Source organism: Phyllobates terribilis, unplaced genomic scaffold (assembly GCF_046119375.1).
Source record: "Phyllobates terribilis strain yellow unplaced genomic scaffold, ASM4611937v1 Scaffold_236__1_contigs__length_3049075, whole genome shotgun sequence".
NCBI classification, from domain to species: domain Eukaryota; kingdom Metazoa; phylum Chordata; class Amphibia; order Anura; family Dendrobatidae; genus Phyllobates; species Phyllobates terribilis.
In genome coordinates, this window is record NW_027362996.1 from 1,208,917 (window position 1) to 1,232,530 (window position 23,614).

Below are 23,614 nucleotides of genomic sequence, written 5' to 3' on the forward strand. Positions count from 1 at the left end.
GAGGTTGACAGCATGTCTTCTTAACGGGAGTCCAGGTGGCCATCTCCACAAATGGACTTTTCAGAATCCTTGGGAGGCACCGTAGTCGGAAACCAATTCTGGTTATCGCTTCTCGGCCTTTTGGCTAAGATCAAGTGTAGTATCTGTTCTTATCAGTTTAATATCTGATACGTCCCCTATCTGGGGACCATATATTAAATGGATTTTTAGAACAGGGAGATGGAAAAAGAGCTTGCTCTGTCCACTCCACGCATTGACCTGGTATTGCAGTATCTCCAGGACCGGTGCACCCCTTCTTTAATGCAGTTTCTAAAATCAGAAAGAATTGAATTCAATGCTTTTTGTTCATTTTGCTTGTTTGTCGGATTTTGGGATGGACTCTTTGGCTTTGCTTTTCTTCTCCTCATTGGATTTTTCATGTTAAAAGTTGCAGAAGCCAGATGACAAGCTCATTTTGGTTCAACTTCAGCAACTGTGCATTGCATTGCCATGTAATGTAATGTAATGCAATGCTATCTATCTAGCTCTCCCTCTATACTTCCTTTTGGATAAACAGACATATTAGGCAAGCATTTTGGAGCTTTCACCTAAATAACTACAGGTGGTGAGATAAGCTGCACAATATAATTGACCTTTCAGTATATTGTTGCACACACACCATCTATTTAGCAAATGCCCTTGTTATCAACAGCAGCCTTTTAAACTCACCTGAGCTAACAGGTATGTGAGCTGGTTACTCTGCTGCGCTTAAAATTTCTTTTTTGGTTTGCTACAATGCCTTTTCTGAAACGTTGTCTCCCTCTGCTGGAACACTGACTTCTTTCATTTAATGCCTGCAGACTATAAAAGAGAAACCAACCCAAAAAGTTTGGTTGATTAGTCTGTGGCATTCTTTTAAACTGTTGCTTATGGCGGTCTCTGTGAGCTTCTCAGTGACATTCAGCCATCCAGGTATCCCGCCTGCAGTAGACGGAATGTGGCAATGGAACGCTGGCTGCGCGTGTCATAATAGGCTCTGAGCCTTTATATACCTGCACACAGCAGCAGCCACCTTCAGTCTGCTGCTGGACAGCCAGCAGCAGCAGCAGCAGGAGAGGTAATTAATCAGCAACCCTCCTGCTAAGGGTAGACAGCTGCTCGTTCCACCCCCCCCCCCCGCCTTAATTGGTTCTCCTCCCTTCCAACGGTGTTGAGGCGGGTGGGAACAGCCGGGGGTTGAGGGTACTGTGCTAAAAGAGGTGGAGTTATGCAGATCTAAAACGCGTGGATTGCAGCAGCAGCAAGCCGAAAAGTGCAGGCATGTGAGGGATCTAGAGGTTGACAGCATGTCTTCTTAACGGGAGTCCAGGAGGCCATCTCCACAAATGGACTTTTCAGAATCCTTGGGTGGCACCGTAGTCGGAAACCAATTCTGGTTATCGCTTCTCGGCCTTTTGGCTAAGATCAAGTGTAGTATCTGTTCTTATCAGTTTAATATCTGATACGTCCCCTATCTGGGGACCATATATTAAATGGATTTTTAGAACAGGGAGATGGAAAAAGAGCTTGCTCTGTCCACTCCACGCATTGACCTGGTATTGCAGTATCTCCAGGACCGGTGCACCCCTTCTTTAATGCAGTTTCTAAAATCAGAAAGAATTGAATTCAATGCTTTTTGTTCATTTTGCTTGTTTGTCGGATTTTGGGATGGACTCTTTGGCTTTGCTTTTCTTCTCCTCATTGGATTTTTCATGTTAAAAGTTGCAGAAGCCAGATGACAAGCTCATTTTGGTTCAACTTCAGCAACTGTGCATTGCATTGCCATGTAATGTAATGTAATGCAATGCTATCTATCTAGCTCTCCCTCTATACTTCCTTTTGGATAAACAGACATATTAGGCAAGCATTTTGGAGCTTTCACCTAAATAACTACAGGTGGTGAGATAAGCTGCACAATATAATTGACCTTTCAGTATATTGTTGCACACACACCATCTATTTAGCAAATGCCCTTGTTATCAACAGCAGCCTTTTAAACTCACCTGAGCTAACAGGTATGTGAGCTGGTTACTCTGCTGCGCTTAAAATTTCTTTTTTGGTTTGCTACAATGCCTTTTCTGAAACGTTGTCTCCCTCTGCTGGAACACTGACTTCTTTCATTTAATGCCTGCAGACTATAAAAGAGAAACCAACCCAAAAAGTTTGGTTGATTAGTCTGTGGCATTCTTTTAAACTGTTGCTTATGGCGGTCTCTGTGAGCTTCTCAGTGACATTCAGCCATCCAGGTATCCCGCCTGCAGTAGACGGAATGTGGCAATGGAACGCTGGCTGCGCGTGTCATAATAGGCTCTGAGCCTTTATATACCTGCGCACAGCAGCAGCCACCTTCAGTCTGCTGCTGGACAGCCAGCAGCAGCAGCAGCAGGAGAGGTAATTAATCAGCAACCCTCCTGCTAAGGGTAGACAGCTGCTCGTTCCACCCCCCCCCCCGCCTTAATTGGTTCTCCTCCCTTCCAACGGTGTTGAGGCGGGTGGGAACAGCCGGGGGTTGAGGGTACTGTGCTAAAAGAGGTGGAGTTATGCAGATCTAAAACGCGTGGATTGCAGCAGCAGCAAGCCGAAAAGTGCAGGCATGTGAGGGATCTAGAGGTTGACAGCATGTCTTCTTAACGGGAGTCCAGGTGGCCATCTCCACAAATGGACTTTTCAGAATCCTTGGGTGGCACCGTAGTCGGAAACCAATTCTGGTTATCGCTTCTCGGCCTTTTGGCTAAGATCAAGTGTAGTATCTGTTCTTATCAGTTTAATATCTGATACGTCCCCTATCTGGGGACCATATATTAAATGGATTTTTAGAACAGGGAGATGGAAAAAGAGCTTGCTCTGTCCACTCCACGCATTGACCTGGTATTGCAGTATCTCCAGGACCGGTGCACCCCTTCTTTAATGCAGTTTCTAAAATCAGAAAGAATTGAATTCAATGCTTTTTGTTCATTTTGCTTGTTTGTAGGATTTTGGGATGGACTCTTTGGCTTTGCTTTTCTTCTCCTCATTGGATTTTTCATGTTAAAAGTTGCAGAAGCCAGATGACAAGCTCATTTTGGTTCAACTTCAGCAACTGTGCATTGCATTGCCATGTAATGTAATGTAATGCAATGCTATCTATCTAGCTCTCCCTCTATACTTCCTTTTGGATAAACAGACATATTAGGCAAGCATTTTGGAGCTTTCACCTAAATAACTACAGGTGGTGAGATAAGCTGCACAATATAATTGACCTTTCAGTATATTGTTGCACACACACCATCTATTTAGCAAATGCCCTTGTTATCAACAGCAGCCTTTTAAACTCACCTGAGCTAACAGGTATGTGAGCTGGTTACTCTGCTGCGCTTAAAATTTCTTTTTTGGTTTGCTACAATGCCTTTTCTGAAACGTTGTCTCCCTCTGCTGGAACACTGACTTCTTTCATTTAATGCCTGCAGACTATAAAAGAGAAACCAACCCAAAAAGTTTGGTTGATTAGTCTGTGGCATTCTTTTAAACTGTTGCTTATGGCGGTCTCTGTGAGCTTCTCAGTGACATTCAGCCATCCAGGTATCCCGCCTGCAGTAGACGGAATGTGGCAATGGAACGCTGGCTGCGCGTGTCATAATAGGCTCTGAGCCTTTATATAACTGCGCACAGCAGCAGCCACCTTCAGTCTGCTGCTGGACAGCCAGCAGCAGCAGCAGCAGGAGAGGTAATTAATCAGCAACCCTCCTGCTAAGGGTAGACAGCTGCTCGTTCCACCCCCCCCCCCGCCTTAATTGGTTCTCCTCCCTTCCAACGGTGTTGAGGCGGGTGGGAACAGCCGGGGGTTGAGGGTACTGTGCTAAAAGAGGTGGAGTTATGCAGATCTAAAACGCGTGGATTGCAGCAGCAGCAAGCCGAAAAGTGCAGGCATGTGAGGGATCTAGAGGTTGACAGCATGTCTTCTTAACGGGAGTCCAGGAGGCCATCTCCACAAATGGACTTTTCAGAATCCTTGGGTGGCACCGTAGTCGGAAACCAATTCTGGTTATCGCTTCTCGGCCTTTTGGCTAAGATCAAGTGTAGTATCTGTTCTTATCAGTTTAATATCTGATACGTCCCCTATCTGGGGACCATATATTAAATGGATTTTTAGAACAGGGAGATGGAAAAAGAGCTTGCTCTGTCCACTCCACGCATTGACCTGGTATTGCAGTATCTCCAGGACCGGTGCACCCCTTCTTTAATGCAGTTTCTAAAATCAGAAAGAATTGAATTCAATGCTTTTTGTTCATTTTGCTTGTTTGTCGGATTTTGGGATGGACTCTTTGGCTTTGCTTTTCTTCTCCTCATTGGATTTTTCATGTTAAAAGTTGCAGAAGCCAGATGACAAGCTCATTTTGGTTCAACTTCAGCAACTGTGCATTGCATTGCCATGTAATGTAATGTAATGCAATGCTATCTATCTAGCTCTCCCTCTATACTTCCTTTTGGATAAACAGACATATTAGGCAAGCATTTTGGAGCTTTCACCTAAATAACTACAGGTGGTGAGATAAGCTGCACAATATAATTGACCTTTCAGTATATTGTTGCACACACACCATCTATTTAGCAAATGCCCTTGTTATCAACAGCAGCCTTTTAAACTCACCTCAGCTAACAGGTATGTGAGCTGGTTACTCTGCTGCGCTTAAAATTTCTTTTTTGGTTTGCTACAATGCCTTTTCTGAAACGTTGTCTCCCTCTGCTGGAACACTGACTTCTTTCATTTAATGCCTGCAGACTATAAAAGAGAAACCAACCCAAAAAGTTTGGTTGATTAGTCTGTGGCATTCTTTTAAACTGTTGCTTATGGCGGTCTCTGTGAGCTTCTCAGTGACATTCAGCCATCCAGGTATCCCGCCTGCAGTAGACGGAATGTGGCAATGGAACGCTGGCTGCGCGTGTCATAATAGGCTCTGAGCCTTTATATACCTGCGCACAGCAGCAGCAACCTTCAGTCTGCTGCTGGACAGCCAGCAGCAGCAGCAGCAGGAGAGGTAATTAATCAGCAACCCTCCTGCTAAGGGTAGACAGCTGCTCGTTCCACCCCCCCCCCCCCGCCTTAATTGGTTCTCCTCCCTTCCAACGGTGTTGAGGCGGGTGGGAACAGCCGGGGGTTGAGGGTACTGTGCTAAAAGAGGTGGAGTTATGCAGATCTAAAACGCGTGGATTGCAGCAGCAGCAAGCCGAAAAGTGCAGGCATGTGAGGGATCTAGAGGTTGACAGCATGTCTTCTTAAAGGGAGTCCAGGTGGCCATCTCCACAAATGGACTTTTCAGAATCCTTGGGTGGCACCGTAGTCGGAAACCAATTCTGGTTATCGCTTCTCGGCCTTTTGGCTAAGATCAAGTGTAGTATCTGTTCTTATCAGTTTAATATCTGATACGTCCCCTATCTGGGGACCATATATTAAATGGATTTTTAGAACAGGGAGATGGAAAAAGAGCTTGCTCTGTCCACTCCACGCATTGACCTGGTATTGCAGTATCTCCAGGACCGGTGCACCCCTTCTTTAATGCAGTTTCTAAAATCAGAAAGAATTGAATTCAATGCTTTTTGTTCATTTTGCTTGTTTGTCGGATTTTGGGATGGACTCTTTGGCTTTGCTTTTCTTCTCCTCATTGGATTTTTCATGTTAAAAGTTGCAGAAGCCAGATGACAAGCTCATTTTGGTTCAACTTCAGCAACTGTGCATTGCATTGCCATGTAATGTAATGTAATGCAATGCTATCTATCTAGCTCTCCCTCTATACTTCCTTTTGGATAAACAGACATATTAGGCAAGCATTTTGGAGCTTTCACCTAAATAACTACAGGTGGTGAGATAAGCTGCACAATATAATTGACCTTTCAGTATATTGTTGCACACACACCATCTATTTAGCAAATGCCCTTGTTATCAACAGTAGCCTTTTAAACTCACCTGAGCTAACAGGTATGTGAGCTGGTTACTCTGCTGCGCTTAAAATTTCTTTTTTGGTTTGCTACAATGCCTTTTCTGAAACGTTGTCTCCCTCTGCTGGAACACTGACTTCTTTCATTTAATGCCTGCAGACTATAAAAGAGAAACCAACCCAAAAAGTTTGGTTGATTAGTCTGTGGCATTCTTTTAAACTGTTGCTTATGGCGGTCTCTGTGAGCTTCTCAGTGACATTCAGCCATCCAGGTATCCCGCCTGCAGTAGACGGAATGTGGCAATGGAACGCTGGCTGCGCGTGTCATAATAGGCTCTGAGCCTTTATATACCTGCGCACAGCAGCAGCAACCTTCAGTCTGCTGCTGGACAGCCAGCAGCAGCAGCAGCAGCAGGAGAGGTAATTAATCAGCAACCTTCCTGCTAAGGGTAGACAGCTGCTCGTTCCACCCCCCCCCCGCCTTAATTGGTTCTCCTCCCTTCCAACGGTGTTGAGGCGGGTGGGAACAGCCGGGGGTTGAGGGTACTGTGCTAAAAGAGGTGGAGTTATGCAGATCTAAAACGCGTGGATTGCAGCAGCAGCAAGCCGAAAAGTGCAGGCATGTGAGGGATCTAGAGGTTGACAGCATGTCTTCTTAACGGGAGTCCAGGTGGCCATCTCCACAAATGGACTTTTCAGAATCCTTGGGTGGCACCGTAGTCGGAAACCAATTCTGGTTATCGCTTCTCGGCCTTTTGGCTAAGATCAAGTGTAGTATCTGTTCTTATCAGTTTAATATCTGATACGTCCCCTATCTGGGGACCATATATTAAATGGATTTTTAGAACAGGGAGATGGAAAAAGAGCTTGCTCTGTCCACTCCACGCATTGACCTGGTATTGCAGTATCTCCAGGACCGGTGCACCCCTTCTTTAATGCAGTTTCTAAAATCAGAAAGAATTGAATTCAATGCTTTTTGTTCATTTTGCTTGTTTGTCGGATTTTGGGATGGACTCTTTGGCTTTGCTTTTCTTCTCCTCATTGGATTTTTCATGTTAAAAGTTGCAGAAGCCAGATGACAAGCTCATTTTGGTTCAACTTCAGCAACTGTGCATTGCATTGCCATGTAATGTAATGTAATGCAATGCTATCTATCTAGCTCTCCCTCTATACTTCCTTTTGGATAAACAGACATATTAGGCAAGCATTTTGGAGCTTTCACCTAAATAACTACAGGTGGTGAGATAAGCTGCACAATATAATTGACCTTTCAGTATATTGTTGCACACACACCATCTATTTAGCAAATGCCCTTGTTATCAACAGCAGCCTTTTAAACTCACCTAAGCTAACAGGTATGTGAGCTGGTTACTCTGCTGCGCTTAAAATTTCTTTTTTGGTTTGCTACAATGCCTTTTCTGAAACGTTGTCTCCCTCTGCTGGAACACTGACTTCTTTCATTTAATGCCTGCAGACTATAAAAGAGAAACCAACCCAAAAAGTTTGGTTGATTAGTCTGTGGCATTCTTTTAAACTGTTGCTTATGGCGGTCTCTGTGAGCTTCTCAGTGACATTCAGCCATCCAGGTATCCCGCCTGCAGTAGACGGAATGTGGCAATGGAACGCTGGCTGCGCGTGTCATAATAGGCTCTGAGCCTTTATATACCTGCGCACAGCAGCAGCCACCTTCAGTCTGCTGCTGGACAGCCAGCAGCAGCAGCAGGAGAGGTAATTAATCAGCAACCCTCCTGCTAAGGGTAGACAGCTGCTCGTTCCACCGCCACCCCCGCCTTAATTGGTTCTCCTCCCTTCCAACGGTGTTGAGGCGGGTGGGAACAGCCGGGGGTTGAGGGTACTGTGCTAAAAGAGGTGGAGTTATGCAGATCTAAAACGCGTGGATTGCAGCAGCAGCAAGCCGAAAAGTGCAGGCATGTGAGGGATCTAGAGGTTGACAGCATGTCTTCTTAACGGGAGTCCAGGTGGCCATCTCCACAAATGGACTTTTCAGAATCCTTGGGTGGCACCGTAGTCGGAAACCAATTCTGGTTATCGCTTCTCGGCCTTTTGGCTAAGATCAAGTGTAGTATCTGTTCTTATCAGTTTAATATCTGATACGTCCCCTATCTGGGGACCATATATTAAATGGATTTTTAGAACAGGGAGATGGAAAAAGAGCTTGCTCTGTCCACTCCACGCATTGACCTGGTATTGCAGTATCTCCAGGACCGGTGCACCCCTTCTTTAATGCAGTTTCTAAAATCAGAAAGAATTGAATTCAATGCTTTTTGTTCATTTTGCTTGTTTGTCGGATTTTGGGATGGACTCTTTGGCTTTGCTTTTCTTCTCCTCATTGGATTTTTCATGTTAAAAGTTGCAGAAGCCAGATGACAAGCTCATTTTGGTTCAACTTCAGCAACTGTGCATTGCATTGCCATGTAATGTAATGTAATGCAATGCTATCTATCTAGCTCTCCCTCTATACTTCCTTTTGGATAAACAGACATATTAGGCAAGCATTTTGGAGCTTTCACCTAAATAACTACAGGTGGTGAGATAAGCTGCACAATATAATTGACCTTTCAGTATATTGTTGCACACACACCATCTATTTAGCAAATGCCCTTGTTATCAACAGCAGCCTTTTAAACTCACCTGAGCTAACAGGTATGTGAGCTGGTTACTCTGCTGCGCTTAAAATTTCTTTTTTGGTTTGCTACAATGCCTTTTCTGAAACGTTGTCTCCCTCTGCTGGAACACTGACTTCTTTCATTTAATGCCTGCAGACTATAAAAGAGAAACCAACCCAAAAAGTTTGGTTGATTAGTCTGTGGCATTCTTTTAAACTGTTGCTTATGGCGGTCTCTGTGAGCTTCTCAGTGACATTCAGCCATCCAGGTATCCCGCCTGCAGTAGACGGAATGTGGCAATGGAACGCTGGCTGCACGTGTCATAATAGGCTCTGAGCCTTTATATACCTGCGCACAGCAGCAGCCACCTTCAGTCTGCTGCTGGACAGCCAGCAGCAGCAGCAGCAGGAGAGGTAATTAATCAGCAACCCTCCTGCTAAGGGTAGACAGCTGCTCGTTCCAACCCCCCCCCCCCGCCTTAATTGGTTCTCCTCCCTTCCAACGGTGTTGAGGCGGGTGGGAACAGCCGGGGGTTGAGGGTACTGTGCTAAAAGAGGTGGAGTTATGCAGATCTAAAACGCGTGGATTGCAGCAGCAGCAAGCCGAAAAGTGCAGGCATGTGAGGGATCTAGAGGTTGACAGCATGTCTTCTTAACGGGAGTCCAGGTGGCCATCTCCACAAATGGACTTTTCAGAATCCTTGGGTGGCACCGTAGTCGGAAACCAATTCTGGTTATCGCTTCTCGGCCTTTTGGCTAAGATCAAGTGTAGTATCTGTTCTTATCAGTTTAATATCTGATACGTCCCCTATCTGGGGACCATATATTAAATGGATTTTTAGAACAGGGAGATGGAAAAAGAGCTTGCTCTGTCCACTCCACGCATTGACCTGGTATTGCAGTATCTCCAGGACCGGTGCACCCCTTCTTTAATGCAGTTTCTAAAATCAGAAAGAATTGAATTCAATGCTTTTTGTTCATTTTGCTTGTTTGTCGGATTTTGGGATGGACTCTTTGGCTTTGCTTTTCTTCTCCTCATTGGATTTTTCATGTTAAAAGTTGCAGAAGCCAGATGACAAGCTCATTTTGGTTCAACTTCAGCAACTGTGCATTGCATTGCCATGTAATGTAATGTAATGCAATGCTATCTATCTAGCTCTCCCTCTATACTTCCTTTTGGATAAACAGACATATTAGGCAAGCATTTTGGAGCTTTCACCTAAATAACTACAGGTGGTGAGATAAGCTGCACAATATAATTGACCTTTCAGTATATTGTTGCACACACACCATCTATTTAGCAAATGCCCTTGTTATCAACAGCAGCCTTTTAAACTCACCTGAGCTAACAGGTATGTGAGCTGGTTACTCTGCTGCGCTTAAAATTTCTTTTTTGGTTTGCTACAATGCCTTTTCTGAAACGTTGTCTCCCTCTGCTGGAACACTGACTTCTTTCATTTAATGCCTGCAGACTATAAAAGAGAAACCAACCCAAAAAGTTTGGTTGATTAGTCTGTGGCATTCTTTTAAACTGTTGCTTATGGCGGTCTCTGTGAGCTTCTCAGTGACATTCAGCCATCCAGGTATCCCGCCTGCAGTAGACGGAATGTGGCAATGGAACGCTGGCTGCGCGTGTCATAATAGGCTCTGAGCCTTTATATACCTGCGCACAGCAGCAGCCACCTTCAGTCTGCTGCTGGACAGCCAGCAGCAGCAGCAGCAGGAGAGGTAATTAATCAGCAACCCTCCTGCTAAGGGTAGACAGCTGCTCGTTCCACCCCCCCCCCCGCCTTAATTGGTTCTCCTCCCTTCCAACGGTGTTGAGGCGGGTGGGAACAGCCGGGGGTTGAGGGTACTGTGCTAAAAGATGTGGAGTTATGCAGATCTAAAACGCGTGGATTGCAGCAGCAGCAAGCCGAAAAGTGCAGGCATGTGAGGGATCTAGAGGTTGACAGCATGTCTTCTTAACGGGAGTCCAGGTGGCCATCTCCACAAATGGACTTTTCAGAATCCTTGGGTGGCACCGTAGTCGGAAACCAATTCTGGTTATCGCTTCTCGGCCTTTTGGCTAAGATCAAGTGTAGTATCTGTTCTTATCAGTTTAATATCTGATACGTCCCCTATCTGGGGACCATATATTAAATGGATTTTTAGAACAGGGAGATGGAAAAAGAGCTTGCTCTGTCCACTCCACGCATTGACCTGGTATTGCAGTATCTCCAGGACCGGTGCACCCCTTCTTTAATGCAGTTTCTAAAATCAGAAAGAATTGAATTCAATGCTTTTTGTTCATTTTGCTTGTTTGTCGGATTTTGGGATGGACTCTTTGGCTTTGCTTTTCTTCTCCTCATTGGATTTTTCATGTTAAAAGTTGCAGAAGCCAGATGACAAGCTCATTTTGGTTCAACTTCAGCAACTGTGCATTGCATTGCCATGTAATGTAATGTAATGCAATGCTATCTATCTAGCTCTCCCTCTATACTTCCTTTTGGATAAACAGACATATTAGGCAAGCATTTTGGAGCTTTCACCTAAATAACTACAGGTGGTGAGATAAGCTGCACAATATAATTGACCTTTCAGTATATTGTTGCACACACACCATCTATTTAGCAAATGCCCTTGTTATCAACAGCAGCCTTTTAAACTCACCTGAGCTAACAGGTATGTGAGCTGGTTACTCTGCTGCGCTTAAAATTTCTTTTTTGGTTTGCTACAATGCCTTTTCTGAAACGTTGTCTCCCTCTGCTGGAACACTGACTTCTTTCATTTAATGCCTGCAGACTATAAAAGAGAAACCAACCCAAAAAGTTTGGTTGATTAGTCTGTGGCATTCTTTTAAACTGTTGCTTATGGCGGTCTCTGTGAGCTTCTCAGTGACATTCAGCCATCCAGGTATCCCGCCTGCAGTAGACGGAATGCGGCAATGGAACGCTGGCTGCGCGTGTCATAATAGGCTCTGAGCCTTTATATACCTGCGCACAACAGCAGCCACCTTCAGTCTGCTGCTGGACAGCCAGCAGCAGCAGCAGCAGGAGAGGTAATTAATCAGCAACCCTCCTGCTAAGGGTAGACAGCTGCTCGTTCCACCCCCCCCCCGCCTTAATTGGTTCTCCTCCCTTCCAACGGTGTTGAGGCGGGTGGGAACAGCCGGGGGTTGAGGGTACTGTGCTAAAAGAGGTGGAGTTATGCAGATCTAAAACGCGTGGATTGCAGCAGCAGCAAGCCGAAAAGTGCAGGCATGTGAGGGATCTAGAGGTTGACAGCATGTCTTCTTAACGGGAGTCCAGGTGGCCATCTCCACAAATGGACTTTTCAGAATCCTTGGGTGGCACCGTAGTCGGAAACCAATTCTGGTTATCGCTTCTCGGCCTTTTGGCTAAGATCAAGTGTAGTATCTGTTCTTATCAGTTTAATATCTGATACGTCCCCTATCTGGGGACCATATATTAAATGGATTTTTAGAACAGGGAGATGGAAAAAGAGCTTGCTCTGTCCACTCCACGCATTGACCTGGTATTGCAGTATCTCCAGGACCGGTGCACCCCTTCTTTAATGCAGTTTCTAAAATCAGAAAGAATTGAATTCAATGCTTTTTGTTCATTTTGCTTGTTTGTCGGATTTTGGGATGGACTCTTTGGCTTTGCTTTTCTTCTCCTCATTGGATTTTTCATGTTAAAAGTTGCAGAAGCCAGATGACAAGCTCATTTTGGTTCAACTTCAGCAACTGTGCATTGCATTGCCATGTAATGTAATGTAATGCAATGCTATCTATCTAGCTCTCCCTCTATACTTCCTTTTGGATAAACAGACATATTAGGCAAGCATTTTGGAGCTTTCACCTAAATAACTACAGGTGGTGAGATAAGCTGCACAATATAATTGACCTTTCAGTATATTGTTGCACACACACCATCTATTTAGCAAATGCCCTTGTTATCAACAGCAGCCTTTTAAACTCACCTGAGCTAACAGGTATGTGAGCTGGTTACTCTGCTGCGCTTAAAATTTCTTTTTTGGTTTGCTACAATGCCTTTTCTGAAACGTTGTCTCCCTCTGCTGGAACACTGACTTCTTTCATTTAATGCCTGCAGACTATAAAAGAGAAACCAACCCAAAAAGTTTGGTTGATTAGTCTGTGGCATTCTTTTAAACTGTTGCTTATGGCGGTCTCTGTGAGCTTCTCAGTGACATTCAGCCATCCAGGTATCCCGCCTGCAGTAGACGGAATGTGGCAATGGAACGCTGGCTGCGCGTGTCATAATAGGCTCTGAGCCTTTATATACCTGCGCACAGCAGCAGCCACCTTCAGTCTGCTGCTGGACAGCCAGCAGCAGCAGCAGCAGGAGAGGTAATTAATCAGCAACCCTCCTGCTAAGGGTAGACAGCTGCTCGTTCCACCCCCCCCCCCGCCTTAATTGGTTCTCCTCCCTTCCAACGGTGTTGAGGCGGGTGGGAACAGCCGGGGGTTGAGGGTACTGTGCTAAAAGAGGTGGAGTTATGCAGATCTAAAACGCGTGGATTGCAGCAGCAGCAAGCCGAAAAGTGCAGGCATGTGAGGGATCTAGAGGTTGACAGCATGTCTTCTTAACGGGAGTCCAGGTGGCCATCTCCACAAATGGACTTTTCAGAATCCTTGGGTGGCACCGTAGTTGGAAACCAATTCTGGTTATCGCTTCTCGGCCTTTTGGCTAAGATCAAGTGTAGTATCTGTTCTTATCAGTTTAATATCTGATAGGTCCCCTATCTGGGGACCATATATTAAATGGATTTTTAGAACAGGGAGATGGAAAAAGAGCTTGCTCTGTCCACTCCACGCATTGACCTGGTATTGCAGTATCTCCAGGACCGGTGCACCCCTTCTTTAATGCAGTTTCTAAAATCAGAAAGAATTGAATTCAATGCTTTTTGTTCATTTTGCTTGTTTGTCGGATTTTGGGATGGACTCTTTGGCTTTGCTTTTCTTCTCCTCATTGGATTTTTCATGTTAAAAGTTGCAGAAGCCAGATGACAAGCTCATTTTGGTTCAACTTCAGCAACTGTGCATTGCATTGCCATGTAATGTAATGTAATGCAATGCTATCTATCTAGCTCTCCCTCTATACTTCCTTTTGGATAAACAGACATATTAGGCAAGCATTTTGGAGCTTTCACCTAAATAACTACAGGTGGTGAGATAAGCTGCACAATATAATTGACCTTTCAGTATATTGTTGCACACACACCATCTATTTAGCAAATGCCCTTGTTATCAACAGCAGCCTTTTAAACTCACCTGAGCTAACAGGTATGTGAGCTGGTTACTCTGCTGCGCTTAAAATTTCTTTTTTGGTTTGCTACAATGCCTTTTCTGAAACGTTGTCTCCCTCTGCTGGAACACTGACTTCTTTCATTTAATGCCTGCAGACTATAAAAGAGAAACCAACCCAAAAAGTTTGGTTGATTAGTCTGTGGCATTCTTTTAAACTGTTGCTTATGGCGGTCTCTGTGAGCTTCTCAGTGAAATTCAGCCATCCAGGTATCCCGCCTGCAGTAGACGGAATGTGGCAATGGAACGCTGGCTGCGCGTGTCATAATAGGCTCTGAGCCTTTATATACCTGCGCACAGCAGCAGCCACCTTCAGTCTGCTGCTGGACAGCCAGCAGCAGCAGCAGCAGGAGAGGTAATTAATCAGCAACCCTCCTGCTAAGGGTAGACAGCTGCTCGTTCCACCCCCCCCCGCCTTAATTGGTTCTCCTCCCTTCCAACGGTGTTGAGGCGGGTGGGAACAGCCGGGGGTTGAGGGTACTGTGCTAAAAGAGGTGGAGTTATGCAGATCTAAAACGCGTGGATTGCAGCAGCAGCAAGCCGAAAAGTGCAGGCATGTGAGGGATCTAGAGGTTGACAGCATGTCTTCTTAACGGGAGTCCAGGTGGCCATCTCCACAAATGGACTTTTCAGAATCCTTGGGTGGCACCGTAGTCGGAAACCAATTCTGGTTATCGCTTCTCGGCCTTTTGGCTAAGATCAAGTGTAGTATCTGTTCTTATCAGTTTAATATCTGATACGTCCCCTATCTGGGGACCATATATTAAATGGATTTTTAGAACAGGGAGATGGAAAAAGAGCTTGCTCTGTCCACTCCACGCATTGACCTGGTATTGCAGTATCTCCAGGACCGGTGCACCCCTTCTTTAATGCAGTTTCTAAAATCAGAAAGAATTGAATTCAATGCTTTTTGTTCATTTTGCTTGTTTGTCGGATTTTGGGATGGACTCTTTGGCTTTGCTTTTCTTCTCCTCATTGGATTTTTCATGTTAAAAGTTGCAGAAGCCAGATGACAAGCTCATTTTGGTTCAACTTCAGCAACTGTGCATTGCATTGCCATGTAATGTAATGTAATGCAATGCTATCTATCTAGCTCTCCCTCTATACTTCCTTTTGGATAAACAGACATATTAGGCAAGCATTTTGGAGCTTTCACCTAAATAACTACAGGTGGTGAGATAAGCTGCACAATATAATTGACCTTTCAGTATATTGTTGCACACACACCATCTATTTAGCAAATGCCCTTGTTATCAACAGCAGCCTTTTAAACTCACCTGAGCTAACAGGTATGTGAGCTGGTTACTCTGCTGCGCTTAAAATTTCTTTTTGGTTTGCTACAATGCCTTTTCTGAAACGTTGTCTCCCTCTGCTGGAACACTGACTTCTTTCATTTAATGCCTGCAGACTATAAAAGAGAAACCAACCCAAAAAGTTTGGTTGATTAGTCTGTGGCATTCTTTTAAACTGTTGCTTATGGCGGTCTCTGTGAGCTTCTCAGTGACATTCAGCCATCCAGGTATCCCGCCTGCAGTAGAGGGAATGTGGCAATGGAACGCTGGCTGCGCGTGTCATAATAGGCTCTGAGCCTTTATATACCTGCGCACAGCAGTAGCCACCTTCAGTCTGCTGCTGGACAGCCAGCAGCAGCAGCAGCAGGAGAGGTAATTAATCAGCAACCCTCCTGCTAAGGGTAGACAGCTGCTCGTTCCACCCCCCCCACCGCCTTAATTGGTTCTCCTCCCTTCCAACGGTGTTGAGGCGGGTGGGAACAGCCGGGGGTTGAGGGTACTGTGCTAAAAGAGGTGGAGTTATGCAGATCTAAAACGCGTGGATTGCAGCAGCAGCAAGCCGAAAAGTGCAGGCATGTGAGGGATCTAGAGGTTGACAGCATGTCTTCTTAACGGGAGTCCAGGTGGCCATCTCCACAAATGGACTTTTCAGAATCCTTGGGTGGCACCGTAGTCGGAAACCAATTCTGGTTATCGCTTCTCGGCCTTTTGGCTAAGATCAAGTGTAGTATCTGTTCTTTTAAGAACACAAGAGCTACGATCTACACTTGACGAGAGCGATCGAACTCAGAAGGAGAAGAGCTTCGGAGCCCAGCTGACATCGGAGAAGGAAGGCGGATATCGGTGGGAGGAAGAAGCTCTAAAGAATCCAGAAGAAGACGAAGACTCGGAGAAGAATTGGGCTGTCCTGTGGAATCTTCGAGGAAGAAAATCATCGAGACAAAGACCTTTCGGGGAATTTGTCCAGAACACGACGGGAGAAGAATCTGCATAGCTCCACCCATTCCGGGAAGAGTTCCAGATCCAGCTCCAAGAAGTAACTGCAGGAGGAAAGCCATGGCAAGCGCTGCGAGGAAGGCCGAAAAGAAGAGCCTGGAGCCGGGGACAGCCAGGAGGGCCCAGCCAGGAGCCGATTCTGACCCCAAGGACTCTGCCTCCACGAATGGCCAGCAGAAGGGACCCCAGAAGCCCCGCCACGAAGCTCCAGCCCTGGAGCCATGGATGCGGCAGACGGTGGCCCTGAAGCTGAAGGAAGTGGATGGGAGGGTGCCGGACATGTCCTCGGACGTGTTCTGCCAGAAGATGCTGCTGGATCGAGGCTTCTCCAGGTCGGACACCCTCAGCATCCAGACCTTCTTGACGGGGATCTTCTTCGTCACCTTCGCCACTGTGAACACCTGCAGGAGGTTCTGGGAAATGGTAAGCGCAAAAGGACCGGATAATTCTTTCTCTGCCTTTACAGGTAGCTGCCCTATCCAGAGGGACGAAAGGAGGATCACGGTCTCCATGCGCAACCCGCACACCCCAGGCCAAGACATCTGTACCTTCCTGAGACGCTTCTGTTTGGTTGTGAAGGAACCCTCTCACATCCTGAATGGACTCGGCTTCTGGACAGGTAAGTGGTCGGTGACCGTTAGACTTCACAGGGACCTGGCGTACTCAGACGGACTTCGGCACCTGCCCCCGACATTCTCCCTGGGCAACTCCTACGGCCTCATCTATTACCCGGACATGCCGCGGAACTGCAGGAGATGCGGCAAGAACGGCCACGAGATGAAGAACTGCAAGGAGGATGCCTGCAGGATTTGTCGAGTGACGGGACACAGCTCGAAGGACTGCCCGAAGAAGACGTCCTGCAACCTGTGTGGGCTGGCGGCTCATCTGTACAAGGATTGCCCCAAGCGTGAGAGATCCTGGGCATCGGTGGTTGCGACGACCCCTGCTCCGGAGGACAAGGCCCCGACGACCAGGCCTGTGAAGGTCAAGGACGCGACGACCAAGGCCCCAGCGGCCAAGGCCGAGACGACCAAGGCCAAAGCGGTCAAGGAGTCGGTGGCCAAAGCCGCAGCGACGGTCCCAGCAGCTCCGAAGCAGAAGAAAAAGTCAAAGGAGGGTAAGAGTTCTGTCACCCCTCTCTCGATCCCTCCCCCTGCCACCCCTGTCCAATCCCCCCCCACCCCGGCCACCCCTGCTGAGGATTCCACTTCCTCTTCCTCCTTCCCCTACTCCTCAGCAGGTGTCCTTTCCCCTGCCCCGGCAGCCACTCTCCCTCCCCAGACCATGGTAGCGGTGGAATTAACCTTTCCTCCACCTGCCGCTATCTATTCCGAGGAGGATTTTCCCCTTCTTGTCTCCCCAGTTCCAACTCGGGGAAAGAGGAAGGTGGAGGACAGCCCTGCTACTGAATCCTCCAAAAAGAAGATTCTGGATTTCGTAGGCGAAAAGGAGGATACCCTCCCTGAGCCAGAAGAGATGGAGCACATGGTTGAGACCCTGGTGGCCGAGCCAGAAGAGGAGGAACTGGTGGTCGCCGAGATCGAGGCCGCGCTGCTTGACCAGATGGAGGAAGAGGGCCTGCTGGTGATCCCGTCACCAGCAGTCAACACCGACGAGGGACCACCCGACCGGAGTGGTAACTAAGGTGTATTGCCTGCGCTAACTTTTTCTTTTTTCCCTACATGATGGCTAATATTAACTTATTTTCCATTAATGTCAGGAGCATCAAGGACAAGTTCAGACGTCAGACTATTTATGCCTTCCTTACTTCCCAGTTGTGTGATGTTTATATGTTGCAGGAATGTTCCCTTCCCTCCTCTAGGTCCTTCAAACATCTGGCCAGGGAGTGGTCCCACGGTCCATCCTACTGGTCCGGTGGGGGTGACTGCAAGTCTGCGGGGGTCGCAATTCTGATCAGGGGGGGCGCATTCACGCTTGAGTCCGTCCAGGAGCTCATCTGCGGCAGGGCTCTTGTTGTAGATGGCAACTGGGCGGGAGAACCTGTCAGGTTCATCAACGTGTATGCGTCCCCACTGAAGAATGAGCGTTTGGAGCTTTTCCAGACCCTGCGGCTTCAGCTTGCCACCACCAGGACCTTAGTGATGGCCGGGGATTTCAACTGCCCCATCGAGGAGGATGGTCGTAGTTCTGGCACATCTGCCAAGTTGGACATCACGTCCAAGCTGCTCATCGAGATGGTAACCGAGGCCTCTCTTCAGGACGTGGTGGGCTCCATGGGGAGAGGCTCCACAAACTATTCGTGGAGCCGACCCGATGGCTCACTCCGCTCCAGGATTGACTTTGTGTTCACCTCTCGGGCAGTCAGGCAGAGTAGGCACTCGATGGTCCCCTGCTTCTTCTCCGACCACAGAGCCATTCACTTACAAGGTGTCCTCGGCGACGGTTTTCCGTCCGGCCCCGGCTCCTGGAAGCTGAATTGTGCTCTGCTGGCTCAGGATGAAGTCGTGGAGGAGCTGAGAGCAGCCTACGCAATGTGGCAGTCCTACAAGGGTAGCTTCCAAACAGTCTCTGATTGGTGGGAATATGTTAAACTTGAGTTTCGCTGTTTCTTTCAGGCCAAGGGTCGACAACAGGCGTGTGAGAAGAGGAGGGACTTCAGAGGGCTGCAGCGCGAGCTGCGGTCGCTGCAGGACCTTCTTCACTGCGGCTGGGACGTGAGGGAGGAGCTGGAGGAGACCAAGAAGAGCCTGAAAAGGCACTTTGAGGAGGAGTCCAAGCGAATCGTCTTCCGTTCCAAAGTGGAGAATCTGGAGAAGGGTGAGAAATGTAACTCATTCTTTTTCAGGAAACTTCATGCCGGTCACACGCCCCTGAACGAGCTGCGAGATGAGAGCGGAAACATGCGACGTGGGAAGGAGGACGTGATGAGGGTCGTCAGCGACTTCTACAGCGAACTCTACTCCCACAAGACTACCGACCCCGACGCTGCTGATAAGTTCCTGTCAGGTATCACTAACCATCTTGATCCTGCAGGCACGGCAGCCTTGGACAAACCTCTGATGGTGGGCGAATTGCTCTCTGCCGCTAAATCCTTTAGGACCGGCAGGACCCCGGGCAGTGATGGTCTTCCAGCGGAGCTCTATGTAGCGCTGGGAGACCTCATCTGTCCGGACCTGTTGGACCTGTACGAGGAGATGGTGGTGGAGGGTAGAATGCCTCCATCTTTGAGGGAAGGAATGGTCACGATCCTGTACAAGCGGAAGGGAGAGAGGTGCGACCTGAGGAATTGGCGTCCCATCACTCTGCTCAACGTGGACTACAAGATCCTGGCCAAGACGATGGCGACACGACTTAAGACGGTCATCGGACGGATTATCCACCCGGACCAGACCTGCGGCATCCCTGGACGTCGCATCGCAGACAGCCTCGCTCTCGTGCGGGACACGGTCGAGTACATCAAGGTCCGCCGCGCACACGCGGCCCTGGTCTCCTTGGATCAGGAGAAGGCCTTCGACCGGGTTTCCCACGAGTTCATGGGCCGAGCTCTGCACCGGTTAGGTTTGGGTAACATGTTTTGTTCGTATGTCCGTCTGATGTATTTTGATATCCACAGCTCGGTGTTGGTGAACGGCTGGAAGACTGACCCCTTCCCTGTCCTCTCTGGGGTCAGACAAGGCTGCCCTCTATCACCTCTTCTTTTTGTTTGTGTTATAGAACTCTTCGCAGAGGCTATCCGGCAGAATGGAGAGATCAGAGGGATCACCGCACCGGGTCCGGGACGACACGAGGTCAAGTGCTCGCTCTACATGGACGACGTCACCGTCTTCTGCGCTGATCGTGGTTCAGTCGACGCCCTCGTCCAGACGTGTGAGAGGTTCGGCCGGGCTTCAGGGGCCAAAGTCAACTGCAGGAAGTCGGAAGCCATGCTCTTCGGGGATTGGCAGCCGGCCTCCTCCGCCCCCTTCCCCTTCAACATTCAACCGGATTTCCTCAAGGTGCTGGGAGTCTGGTTCGGGAAGGAAGGAGCGGCCCTCAAGTCCTGGCAAGAACGCTTGGCCAAGGTGAAGCAACGGATCGGACTCTGGAGCCTCAGACACCTCACTTGTGAGGGTAAGGCACTCGTCCTGCGTAATGAGGTCCTGCCCGTCTTGCAGTACACGGCGCAGGCCTGGCCCCCACACGTCACTGTGTGCAGGGCCATTACCAGGACAGTGTTTCACTTTGTCTGGGGATCCAAGATGGACAGAGTCAGGCGGGCCGTCATGTACAAGGAGCCTCGCAAGGGTGGGAAGGGCGTTCCAGATATCCCCACCCTCCTGCGATCCTCTTTTGTGTGTGATTGTGTCCGCCGGACTTTGCAAGTCAAGAATGGCTCCGCGGGCAGGTCCATGTCTCGCTTCTTCCTGCTTCCTCTTTGGAGGCGACTCGGCTGGGACAAGTGGGACAGCTCCTTCCCCTACAACTGGACGACGCCATGGTTCTACGGAGACGTCGTTCGATTTGTGGGGGAACATCAACTGGAGGGACTCAAGCCCGACTTGTGGAAGCCCAAAACTATCCACAAGCTCATCAGAGCCAAGGATGACGTGGAGAACATCACAGGACTTCACCAGGACACGCTGGAGACTGTGTGGACAAATGTGTCGTCTGACAGGCTGACCAACGGGCACAAGGACTTGTCGTGGATGGCGATTCAGGGCGGACTGCCCGTCCGGTCATTCATGCATGCCCGGAACCTGTGCAAGACCCAGTACTGCCAAAGATGCCCCTTCGTGGAGGAAACATCTTTGCACACTTTTTGGGACTGCGGATTTGCACAGCGCCTGTTGACTGCCCTTGAGGACGACCTGAGGAACTCTGTCCCCAGGGCGAGCCTATCGCACCATTCTGTGTTTTACGGACTCTTCCCTGGGGTTCATACCGTCGGAGCCATCCAGGAGGCTTGGCGCCTTATGAACTGCTTCAAGGATGCCGTTTGGGTCGCCAGGAACCGGCTCATCTTGAGGAGGGAGAGGATGTCCATCCAGGACTGCCGCAGGCTGATCCACAGCCTGCTCAGAGACTATTCCATCGTGGACAGTACGGAGGACGAGGATGAGGACTAAACCCCTCCTCCCCCTCTCCCCTTATGTGTCTTGTCTTTCAATAAAGCTTCGGGCCTGTGATTTTCCCCTCCCCATCCCCTTTTTCCCAATCCCCATCCCTTTTCACGGTTCGTCGTACTGTATTGATTGACATGCTTTTTCTTTCAGATTGAGTGTTTTGTGTAGCATAGGGGTGTGATGTGTCTAGTTAGTGCGTCGTATCCTCATGCTATGTAAATATGATGTAGAATTCTGTGTGTACTGGGCTGCGGCACTGTACACTGTCTGTTAACTTATTTTTTTGTGCTAATAAAAGATATATTCAATAAAAAAAAAAAAATTCTGTTCTTATCAGTTTAATATCTGATACGTCCCCTATCTGGGGAACATATATTAAATGGATTTTTAGAACAGGGAGATGGAAAAAGAGCTTGCTCTGTCCACTCCACGCATTGACCTGGTATTGCAGTATCTCCAGGACCGGTGCACCCCTTCTTTAATGCAGTTTCTAAAATCAGAAAGAATTGAATTCAATGCTTTTTGTTCATTTTGCTTGTTTGTCGGATTTTGGGATGGACTCTTTGGCTTTGCTTTTCTTCTCCTCATTGGATTTTTCATGTTAAAAGTTGCAGAAGCCAGATGACAAGCTCATTTTGGTTCAACTGCAGCAACTGTGCATTGCATTGCCATGTAATGTAATGTAATGCAATGCTATCTATCTAGCTCTCCCTCTATACTTCCTTTTGGATAAACAGACATATTAGGCAAGCATTTTGGAGCTTTCACCTAAATAACTACAGGTGGTGAGATAAGCTGCACAATATAATTGACCTTTCAGTATATTGTTGCACACACACCATCTATTTAGCAAATGCCCTTGTTATCAACAGCAGCCTTTTAAACTCACCTGAGCTAACAGGTATGTGAGCTGGTTACTCTGCTGCGCTTAAAATTTCTTTTTTGGTTTGCTACAATGCCTTTTCTGAAACGTTGTCTCCCTCTGCTGGAACACTGACTTCTTTCATTTAATGCCTGCAGACTATAAAAGAGAAACCAACCCAAAAAGTTTGGTTGATTAGTCTGTGTCATTCTTTTAAACTGTTGCTTATGGCGGTCTCTGTGAGCTTCTCAGTGACATTCAGCCATCCAGGTATCCCGCCTGCAGTAGACGGAATGTGGCAATGGAACGCTGGCTGCGCGTGTCATAATAGGCTCTGAGCCTTTATATACCTGCGCACAGCAGCAGCCACCTTCAGTCTGCTGCTGGACAGCCAGCAGCAGCAGCAGCAGGAGAGGTAATTAATCAGCAACCCTCCTGCTAAGGGTAGACAGCTGCTCGTTCCACCCCCCCCCCGCCTTAATTGGTTCTCCTCCCTTCCAACGGTGTTGAGGCGGGTGGGAACAGCCGGGGGTTGAGGGTACTGTGCTAAAAGAGGTGGAGTTATGCAGATCTAAAACGCGTGGATTGCAGCAGCAGCAAGCCGAAAAGTGCAGGCATGTGAGGGATCTAGAGGTTGACAGCATGTCTTCTTAACGGGAGTCCAGGTGGCCATCTCCACAAATGGACTTTTCAGAATCCTTGGGTGGCACCGTAGTCGGAAACCAATTCTGGTTATCGCTTCTCGGCCTTTTGGCTAAGATCAAGTGTAGTATCTGTTCTTATCAGTTTAATATCTGATACGTCCCCTATCTGGGGACCATATATTAAATGGATTTTTAGAACAGGGAGATGGAAAAAGAGCTTGCTCTGTCCACTCCACGCATTGACCTGGTATTGCAGTATCTCCAGGACCGGTGCACCCCTTCTTTAATGCAGTTTCTAAAATCAGAAAGAATTGAATTCAATGCTTTTTGTTCATTTTGCTTGTTTGTTGGATTTTGGGATGGACTCTTTGGCTTTGCTTTTCTTCTCCTCATTGGATTTTTCATGTTAAAAGTTGCAGAAGCCAGATGACCAGCTCATTTTGGTTCAACTTCAGCAACTGTGCATTGCATTGCCATGTAATGTAATGTAATGCAATGCTATCTATCTAGCTCTCCCTCTATACTTCCTTTTGGATAAACAGACATATTAGGCAAGCATTTTGGAGCTTTCACCTAAATAACTACAGGTGGTGAGATAAGCTGCACAATATAATTGACCTTTCAGTATATTGTTGCACACACACCATCTATTTAGCAAATGCCCTTGTTATCAACAGCAGCCTTTTAAACTCACCTGAGCTAACAGGTATGTGAGCTGGTTACTCTGCTGCGCTTAAAATTTCTTTTTTGGTTTGCTACAATGCCTTTTCTGAAACGTTGTCTCCCTCTGCTGGAACACTGACTTCTTTCATTTAATGCCTGCAGACTATAAAAGAGAAACCAACCCAAAAAGTTTGGTTGATTAGTCTGTGGCATTCTTTTAAACTGTTGCT

At 47.5% G+C, this 23,614-nt stretch overlaps 13 non-coding genes and 2 pseudogenes across 13 annotated transcripts; all 15 read left to right on the forward strand.

The window, feature by feature from the left end:
• Positions 1 to 104: 104 nt before the first annotated feature.
• LOC141215345 (U2 spliceosomal RNA) lies at positions 105 to 295 on the forward strand. Its single transcript, XR_012284414.1, has one exon. It is a non-coding gene; the product is annotated as a U2 spliceosomal RNA (small nuclear RNA).
• Positions 296 to 1,417: 1,122 nt separating this feature from the next.
• LOC141215346 (U2 spliceosomal RNA) lies at positions 1,418 to 1,608 on the forward strand. The gene has a single exon (XR_012284415.1). It is a non-coding gene; the product is annotated as a U2 spliceosomal RNA (small nuclear RNA).
• Positions 1,609 to 2,729: 1,121 nt separating this feature from the next.
• LOC141215347 (U2 spliceosomal RNA) lies at positions 2,730 to 2,920 on the forward strand. Its single transcript, XR_012284416.1, has one exon. It is a non-coding gene; the product is annotated as a U2 spliceosomal RNA (small nuclear RNA).
• A 1,121-nt stretch (positions 2,921 to 4,041) lies between these two features.
• LOC141215348 (U2 spliceosomal RNA) lies at positions 4,042 to 4,232 on the forward strand. Its single transcript, XR_012284417.1, has one exon. It is a non-coding gene; the product is annotated as a U2 spliceosomal RNA (small nuclear RNA).
• A 1,123-nt stretch (positions 4,233 to 5,355) lies between these two features.
• Positions 5,356 to 5,546, forward strand: LOC141215349 (U2 spliceosomal RNA). The gene has a single exon (XR_012284418.1). It is a non-coding gene; the product is annotated as a U2 spliceosomal RNA (small nuclear RNA).
• Positions 5,547 to 6,669: 1,123 nt separating this feature from the next.
• On the forward strand, positions 6,670 to 6,860 carry LOC141215350 (U2 spliceosomal RNA). The gene has a single exon (XR_012284419.1). It is a non-coding gene; the product is annotated as a U2 spliceosomal RNA (small nuclear RNA).
• A 1,118-nt stretch (positions 6,861 to 7,978) lies between these two features.
• On the forward strand, positions 7,979 to 8,169 carry LOC141215351 (U2 spliceosomal RNA). Its single transcript, XR_012284420.1, has one exon. It is a non-coding gene; the product is annotated as a U2 spliceosomal RNA (small nuclear RNA).
• A 1,123-nt stretch (positions 8,170 to 9,292) lies between these two features.
• On the forward strand, positions 9,293 to 9,483 carry LOC141215352 (U2 spliceosomal RNA). Its single transcript, XR_012284421.1, has one exon. It is a non-coding gene; the product is annotated as a U2 spliceosomal RNA (small nuclear RNA).
• Positions 9,484 to 10,604: 1,121 nt separating this feature from the next.
• LOC141215353 (U2 spliceosomal RNA) lies at positions 10,605 to 10,795 on the forward strand. Its single transcript, XR_012284422.1, has one exon. It is a non-coding gene; the product is annotated as a U2 spliceosomal RNA (small nuclear RNA).
• A 1,120-nt stretch (positions 10,796 to 11,915) lies between these two features.
• On the forward strand, positions 11,916 to 12,106 carry LOC141215354 (U2 spliceosomal RNA). The gene has a single exon (XR_012284423.1). It is a non-coding gene; the product is annotated as a U2 spliceosomal RNA (small nuclear RNA).
• A 1,121-nt stretch (positions 12,107 to 13,227) lies between these two features.
• LOC141216376 (U2 spliceosomal RNA) lies at positions 13,228 to 13,418 on the forward strand. Its single transcript, XR_012285412.1, has one exon. It is a non-coding gene; the product is annotated as a U2 spliceosomal RNA (small nuclear RNA).
• Positions 13,419 to 14,537: 1,119 nt separating this feature from the next.
• LOC141215356 (U2 spliceosomal RNA) lies at positions 14,538 to 14,728 on the forward strand. Its single transcript, XR_012284425.1, has one exon. It is a non-coding gene; the product is annotated as a U2 spliceosomal RNA (small nuclear RNA).
• Positions 14,729 to 15,848: 1,120 nt separating this feature from the next.
• On the forward strand, positions 15,849 to 15,946 carry LOC141216888 (U2 spliceosomal RNA; annotated as a pseudogene).
• A 5,544-nt stretch (positions 15,947 to 21,490) lies between these two features.
• LOC141216855 (U2 spliceosomal RNA) lies at positions 21,491 to 21,691 on the forward strand (annotated as a pseudogene).
• Positions 21,692 to 22,811: 1,120 nt separating this feature from the next.
• LOC141215357 (U2 spliceosomal RNA) lies at positions 22,812 to 23,002 on the forward strand. Its single transcript, XR_012284426.1, has one exon. It is a non-coding gene; the product is annotated as a U2 spliceosomal RNA (small nuclear RNA).
• The last annotated feature ends 612 nt before the right edge of the window (positions 23,003 to 23,614 follow it).